The sequence below is a fragment of the Aotus nancymaae genome, unplaced genomic scaffold (assembly GCF_030222135.1).
Source record: "Aotus nancymaae isolate 86718 unplaced genomic scaffold, 86718_ANA_hifiasm-v0.15.2.pri h1tg000011l, whole genome shotgun sequence".
NCBI lineage: Eukaryota > Metazoa > Chordata > Mammalia > Primates > Aotidae > Aotus > Aotus nancymaae.
Window position 1 is genome coordinate 77940053 of NW_026988422.1, and position 7807 is coordinate 77947859.

General features: G+C 49.6%; 1 pseudogene; it reads left to right on the forward strand.

The window, feature by feature from the left end:
* Positions 1-1013: 1013 nt before the first annotated feature.
* On the forward strand, positions 1014-7587 carry LOC105721264 (adiponectin receptor protein 1-like; annotated as a pseudogene).
* The last annotated feature ends 220 nt before the right edge of the window (positions 7588-7807 follow it).

The window sequence follows — 7807 nt, forward strand, 5'->3', positions numbered from 1 at the left end:
AAGAAGACCAACTGCTGATCAGAAGGACAGGAGTCAGGGGGCTGGAGCTACAGAAGAGAGAAGGGTTGAGACCAGTATGGACTTGAGACCAGCACTGGGGAGTACAAATGAGAGCAGAGGGAGCTGATCACTGGGGAAGCCTGAGGATGGGGAGATGGGGTCCGCAGGAGGTCCAGGAATGACCTGTTAGAAGTGCCATATGAACGATAAAGGCTACTTTTCCCCCTAATGAGGGTTTTTTCTCATTGACTCTCAGCTTTCTCACCTGTACAGTGGAAACCACGATAGAGTGTGCATTATAGCGTGTGCATGTCTGTGTGCATCCGTGTGTAGGAAGTCAGGAAGTCACTGAAATGTTTGCTCCTGAATCTGAACGTTCCCTGGACAGCAATTTAAAAACTCCTGAGATGATCTTTTCTATGTAAACTAACTCCTCATCCAGGCTGGCATGGCTTCTCGTCCCTCGGCTGGGGCCAGATGGCATTGCATGGGACAAGGCTCTGACCTGCCCAGCTCCTCCTCCCATTCCTTCCTGGCCTCAGTCCAGGTGTCTAAGGAGCCTTACCGCAGCCCAGGGCTCATTCTCTTCTGTGACTTTGGTCTGGAAATTGCTGGCTGAAAACTGAGTTCCTCCCTTAAGGGAGCACCTGGGCCCCAGACCTGTAAGGTGGGGCTTAGTTTCATTCTTCTCCCTCCCCTTGGGGCTGAGGGTCCATCCACCTGCTGGTCACTAACTATTGCCCTTAAATGGTTTCCTGATGCTAGCTGCAGGGACAAGTCAGCCCCTGTCCTGACTTATTACCTCCCTCACTAACCAGAAGTGAAGACCACTTGGTGAGAGGCACTGACACCAATAAAAGACACCTACTGACTCTCTCTTTCAGTCCACGCAAAGTTCCAACCCTCCAAGTGCAGGCCCTGACCTGGCTCTATGGATGTTGAGGTAAAGAAAGTGGAGGTGGAATTTGCCTTCATAGAATCTTAAATTTGTTGGGCAAGACGGAAAACTGAACATGGACATGCCAGCAGCCCTGATGAATGGGGTACAGGATGCCAAGAGAAGGCAGCAATCAACCCCAGACTGGAAGAGTCAAGTTTGGTCTCCTAGAAGAGCTGTCCTCAAATGCAAAATCCTGTAGAGTGAAGAGGAGACACCAGGGAATTGTACCAGCAGAAAAGGAGAGGAAATGCAGTGTGTCTATGGAGCTAGAAGAAGATCCTATGGTCTGGATAACTGATGTTTGAAGGAACCTTGGTCATCTGTGGAGCTAAAGAGAAAAACATGAACAAGACTATGCCTTGTAAACTGTGCTAAGGATCTCAGAGTTTATTCAAAGAGTGGTGAGTCATAGTCAATCTTATACACAGGGAGTGTGTTCTGATGGATTTCATTAGAAAGATCACCCTGGCTGAGCGTGGAGGATGGATGGGATATGGAGTGTTTGGTGAAATGAAGAGAAACAGAATGACCAGGAGTTTCAGCTTTAGCTAGGAACTGAGAGAAGACACAGAGGAAAGGAGACTGATTGGAGAGATATTTATTAGACAGAATTGATGAGACTTTATGGTTAATTGTGTGAGGGACAGAAAGAAAGCAAAGATGGCACCCAAGTTGCTGTGGTGTTGGGAACTTGGGGAACTGAAATCCACATGCCATTCCATGAGCTAAGAATTACAGAATGAATAACGTTTCATGCAGGAAGAAGATAAGTCCTGATGTGGACCTGTGGATTTGGAGATGCCTGCATGTCATCTACGAAGAGGAGTCCAATAGAGAATGGGCTTTGTGGATCTGAAGTTCAATAGAGAAATTTGAGCGGGAGGGATGGATTTCAGGATTTCTTCTTGCCAAAAAGGCGAGGACACTCCTGCCAAATGACTTCTATTTTCGCCTGTGACAGAGAAAGAGATGCTCTCTGCTGAGTGCATCATGGGGAAGCAGAAAACCCAGAAGTCTGGAGGAGCAGAGACGAGGACACATCAGGAAACCTTGATGTTCTAGCAGGCACTAATAAGGGACCCTTGGGGACTGGAGATCACTGTGTCACTAGCCTGTACAGGTGTGTGTTTCCAGATATAATCAGCAGTTCAGACACAGACAAAAAGGGGATAGACTGCAGGTGGCTACTGGAGCTGAAATTTCCCCTGGCTACGGGAAGGAGGGGCCGTAAGTGGCTGACACAAGGAAAAATGAATATATCTGAAAATATTAACCAGAGAATCATTCAAATTATGAGATTTTCATATTCCAGGCTGGGGACATCAAGGAGCCATAACAGGAGGAGCTGATGGGTGATAGGGGTGTCTGGAAATAAGATGATACTTGGAAGTTGAATAGGGGATGGTGCACTGAGGTTGAAGACATGGGATGATTCATAAATTGATAGAAGGGTTCCTTCTCCTTCTCAATATCCCTTTTACACAGATCTACCAGCTTGGAAATGAGGAAATAATGCCCACAAATTCCATGCAACTGGTTCTCCTGTCTACTCCCCCTTTCTTCTCAGAGCCCTTCCACTTGCCACACAGCTCCCGTGGTGACTTTCGGGTCAGCAAACGTTCCAAGTCCAGTTCAGATCTTTCTCACGTGATTTTGGCCTAATTACCTGGCATCACTGTTACTGCCTCTGCTCTTGAATGACGAGAGAGCATCTACTCTAGAGGACCATCATGTGGATTACAAAGAATAACAATAACAACACAAGTCAAAGACCTGGCTGGATTCCGCAACCCCTGCTCCACTGACCACAGCCTCTGCCACACCAGAAACATCCATGATGCCCTCTTGTGCCCACAGGGGCTGCTTAGGGCTGTGACTGATGTGGCCAAGAAGAGCACAAAGGAATTAAGTTTCAATTCTCTACAAAGAAAACCCCACTGACCACTGCATTTTAACAGGCCTTTCCTGATGGCCATTCCTCTCCCCAGACACTCAGAGCATCCTCTCTGGGCAAAATTGTTGACTCCAAAAAGAGATGAAACCAAAATCACAATTTGTAAAGCAAACTGAATTGGGATCTACAAATCAGGTAAACTATATTCAACCATGACCTGTTACATGTACTAGGTCCAGAATGTATCTATAGCAGCATATCAGACCTATGTGTTCAAAGGAAAGACCACAGCAAATGCTTCTAAGAGTAACTCCACACAGACTCATAGGTTTTATAGAAAAGAACACTGACGGCCGGGCGCGGTGGCTCACGCCTGTAATCCCAGCACTTTGGGAGGCCGAGGCAGGTGGATCACGAGGTCAAGAGATCGAGACCATCCTGGTCAACATGGTGAAACCCCGTCTCTATTAACAATACAAAAAATTAGCTGAGCATGGTGGCACGTGCCTGTAATCCCAGCTACTCAGGAGGTTGAGGCAGGGAAATTGCCTGAACCCAGGAGGCGGAGGTTGCGGTGAGCCGAGATCGCGCCATTGCACTCCAGCCTGGGTAATGAGCAAAACTCCGTCTCAAAAAAAAAAAAAAAAAAAAAAAAGAAAGAAAAGAACACTGACTGTTCGCTTACCTTACAAACCCTGACCATGCTTTCTAAGTATCACTCAGAAACTACCATAGACCAACTCCAGTCCATGAGACCCTGTATTTCTCTTATCTACCCTCTTTCAAGACTTTGCTGAGCTGCCAAGATGGTGTTCTCCCTTGTTCAGAGACTTCAGTAAACCCAGATTTGTTTGAAAGGAGTGAGGCACTGGCACTTTCTACAATGTGGATGAAGCTTGAAAACATTACGCTGAGTGAAAGCAGCCCGACACAAAAGGCCACGTATTGTGTGATTCCATTTAAGTAAATATCCACAACAGGTAAATCCACAGACACAGAAAGCAGATTAGTGGTTATCAGGGGCCAAGGAGAGGAAAGAACGGGGATGACTATTCAATGGTAAGGAATCTCCTTTAGGGGTGACGATAATAGTTTGAAACCAAATGGAGGTGATGGTTACACAACATGGGAATGGACTAAATGTCACCAAATTAAACCCTTTACAATGGTTAACTTTAGGTACTGTGAATTTTACCTCAATGAGAGAGAGAGAAATTAACTAAATGTCATGTATAGAGTGTATTTGGATCCTAATTGAAACAAACCAACTATAAAAACAATTAGGGTGGTGCTTATGTACCCCTCTGGCATGAGGAGGGCACTGAACGTCAGGGTCTCTCGGCCACAGGCCTCCTCTGGTACCACAAAATGTAGCATGGAGGGCCATGGTCCCCAGCAGAGCCCACCTGCCAGGCTTGTCTATCATCACAGGGAGATATCGGCCCCTTGGGGCTGAGAGACCCTGACCTTTCCCCAAGCTGAAGCTGCAGGATACTCAGGTACCAGGCAGATGTTTTCTCACAAAGGATCAGTGGTGGCATGGGAGTGGGGATCAGTAGCAGGGAAACTGACATGGTAGAACTGGCTGAACTCTGAACTGGGACCCCTGCTACAAGAGAAGGGCAAATGGGTAATCGCCAACCTAACCAAAGCTGAAGAAGAGCAAACGTGCCCAGTGCCCCAGGAAGAAGAGGAGGAGGTGTGGGTACTGACCCTTCCCCTGCAAGCCTGCCACACCATGGAGAAAATGGAGGAGTTTGTGTACAAGGTCTGGGAGGGACGGATGTCGGAGGGTCACCCCGTATCATCATGGGAACCTTGTGGGGAAGGGGTCGCTTTGTCGGTCAGCACCCTCTGTGGCCAGCAGCACCTAACGCCTGAGTATTGCTTGTGTCTGCTGGGCGTATTCCACCAACTCAGCCAGCAGGCTGCACTCAGCTCACACTACCAGCCCGGATCCCAAACATGCCAAGGGCAAGCCATTAGCGCAGCGGTGAGGGGTGAGTGAGTGAGTGAGCACAGGGTCTGGCTATGACACACATCCAGGCATGCTGGCTGCTGGGGTGCGGCGGGCAGCTCTAGGCACTGGCACAGGTGCTGGCTCCATGAAGGGCTGTGGCTGCACCAGATGTACCACACGTGGCTTCTGCTGTGGGCACCCACATTTGGACAAGGGGAACATGGTGGCACCCAGAAGATCGGAGACACCAGGAACCAGAGAGCCCCAAAGAGGGTGTCACAGCCCCACAGCCCTGGCCTGGGGAGCCCCTAGGTCTGGGTTCCCCAAAAGGCAGCAGTTCTTCTCTCCTTCTTGTTGCCCACAACGTGGTGAGCAGTGGGACGTGTTTCAGCTCTGTGTTACGGCTCTTTCAGTCCTGCCATTCGGTGGGTCCCGAGTTCTCATCCTGCATCCAGGAAGAATGAGGTATGTGGACAACTGGAGGGTGAGCATGGCAGAGAGGAGCTTCACTGAGTGACAGAACGGCTCTCAGGAGACCCGCAGTGGGGAGCTGCTTTCCACAGCAGGTTGTCCTGGCATCTGTTAGAGTCTGGCTGAATCTGGGAATTTTATAGGCTCAGAAGGGAGGAACTGCATGTTAATTGGTCCATGGGTGTCATGGGAAGGTCCAGAAAAAGCATCGTGTTCTCAGTCTGGGCCACGGGCCCCACCCAGAACTGGCAGGTGGTCCCCAGGCTTCAGGCTGTCCCTGGCTTGAAGTTGGAGTTTCACTGGGGATGCACGCCTTTTAGTCCAGGAATCTGTCTGCCTCTTGCTGTTAACCTGCTGTCCACAGCACCCAGGCTGTTTGTATTGAGGGGCGCCTGTAGGCCCACTGCAAGCCACCCTCAGCAACTCACTGACCTCCTTCCCATGCTCATCGAAGCCCAGAGTATGGAGGGTGCTGAGGCGACAGGGGGCTGGCACGTCAACACTGCCCTGAGCAAGCACACACCCAGCTGGCTCGTGACAGCACCTGGGCTTGGCCACAACTTTGCTCCACCCTGGAGTGGACACCGGAAACCAGAGCAGGCATTTAAAACCTGTTAGGTCCAGGGGCTTCCTGGGCCCCCAGGAGCACAGAGATGCCTGAGTCTGGAGCTGAGGCTGGGCGGCTGCAGCTGCACCTGAACACATGGGGCTCCCACTTTAGCAATTTGGTGGGGGACATTCTTGGGGCACACAGCCCCGGCTGTGCATCCCCCACTGCAGCTGGCATCCCCGCAGTGGCAGCTACAGACAGGCCGCTGCCACCATCGATATGATATGCCCCCTGACTGGCTGAAGTACCATAACTGTCTGCGGTATGGCCATAGACAACCCATGCCCTCCTTCTGGTCTTGCTTCAAGAGCATCTTCTACATCCATACAGAAACCAGCAACATCTGGACCCATCTGCTTGGCTTTGTGCTGTTTCTCTTTTTGGGAATCTTGACCATGCTCTGACCGAATATGTACTTCATGGATCCTCTATAAGAGAAGGTGGTTTGAGGGATATTCTTTTTAGATGCATGCTCTGACTCAGCTTCTCCTGGCTCATCCACACCGTCTACTGTCATTCAGAGAAAGTCTCTCAGACTTTTTCCAAACTGGACTGTGCAGGGATTGCTCCACTGATTATAAGGAGCTTCTTCCCCTGGCTCTGTTCCTCCTTCTACTGCTCCCACAGCCACAGCCCGTCTACATCTCCATCGTCCGTGTCCTGGGCATCTCTGCCATCCTTGTGGCACAGTGGGACTTGTTTGCCACTTCTAAGCACCTGCAGACAAGGGCAGGGGTGTTGCTGGGACTTGGCTTGAGTGGTGTTGTGTCCACCACGCACTTTACTATCGCTGAGTGAGGACCTTGCCAAGGTCACCACAGTGGGCCAGATGGGCTGGTTCTTCCTCATGACTGTCACATACGTCACCAGAGCTGGCCTTTATGCTGCTCAGATTCCTGAACACTTCTTTCCTAGAGAATTTGATGTATGGTTCCAGTCTCAGCCGATTTTCCATGTCCTCATGGTGACAGTGGCCTTTGTCCACTTCTGTGGGGTCTCCAACCTTCAGGCATTCCGTTACAGTCGAGAAGGTGGCTGCACTGATGACTCCCTTCTCTGAACCTTCCCATTTCAGGGATGGAGGAGGAACCTCTCAAGTGCTTTTACATCATTTTTATATCTTTTGAGACAGAGTCTCGCTGTCACCCAGGCTGGAGTGCAGTGGCTCCATCTCGGCTCACTGCAACCTCCACCTCCTGGGTTCAAGCAATTCTCCTGCCTCAGTATCCTGAGTAGCTGAGACTACAGGTGTGTGCCTGTTTTTTGTATTTCCACTAGCTAATTTTTGTATTTTTACTAGAGATGGAGTTTCACCATGTTGATCAGGGTGGTCTCAAACTCCTGACCTCAAGTGACTTACCCACCTTGGCCTCCCAAAGTGCTGAGATGACAGGCATGAGACACTGCACCCAGCCCAGGCGCTTTTAAAAATAACTTCTTTGTTGAAGTGAGAGGAAGACTTTGAGTTATCTGTTTCTACAAGAAACCTCTTAGAGAATTCAATACCAACCAAGCTTCAGCCACTTTCACACCCACTGGGCAATAACCTTGCCATTTCCATTCTCCTGGCTGAGGATCGGACGTGGTGAAACTCATCCCTCCCCTCCGCAGCGGTCACCTGCCTCAACAAGGCAACTACCGGCCCCCCACAGAGACAGTACTGTGAAGCTCATGCTGAGATTGTGCCCCAACCATTTCGGGAACATTATGGACTAGGACTCTTGAGAAATTCTCTTTTTTCTGGAAGAAAATATTCCTCCCTTATTCCCATCCTTACTTTGTATCCTGGCTTAAAACAAGCTATCCATTTTTGTAGCACACTTTTCAAAACAGTTGAATACCCTGGTCCCATCTTTCTAGGGCCTGGATCTACTTACATAACAGAAAGAATAAAGCCTCCAACTCTTACATCGCCCAGCTAAGTTGAGTTTT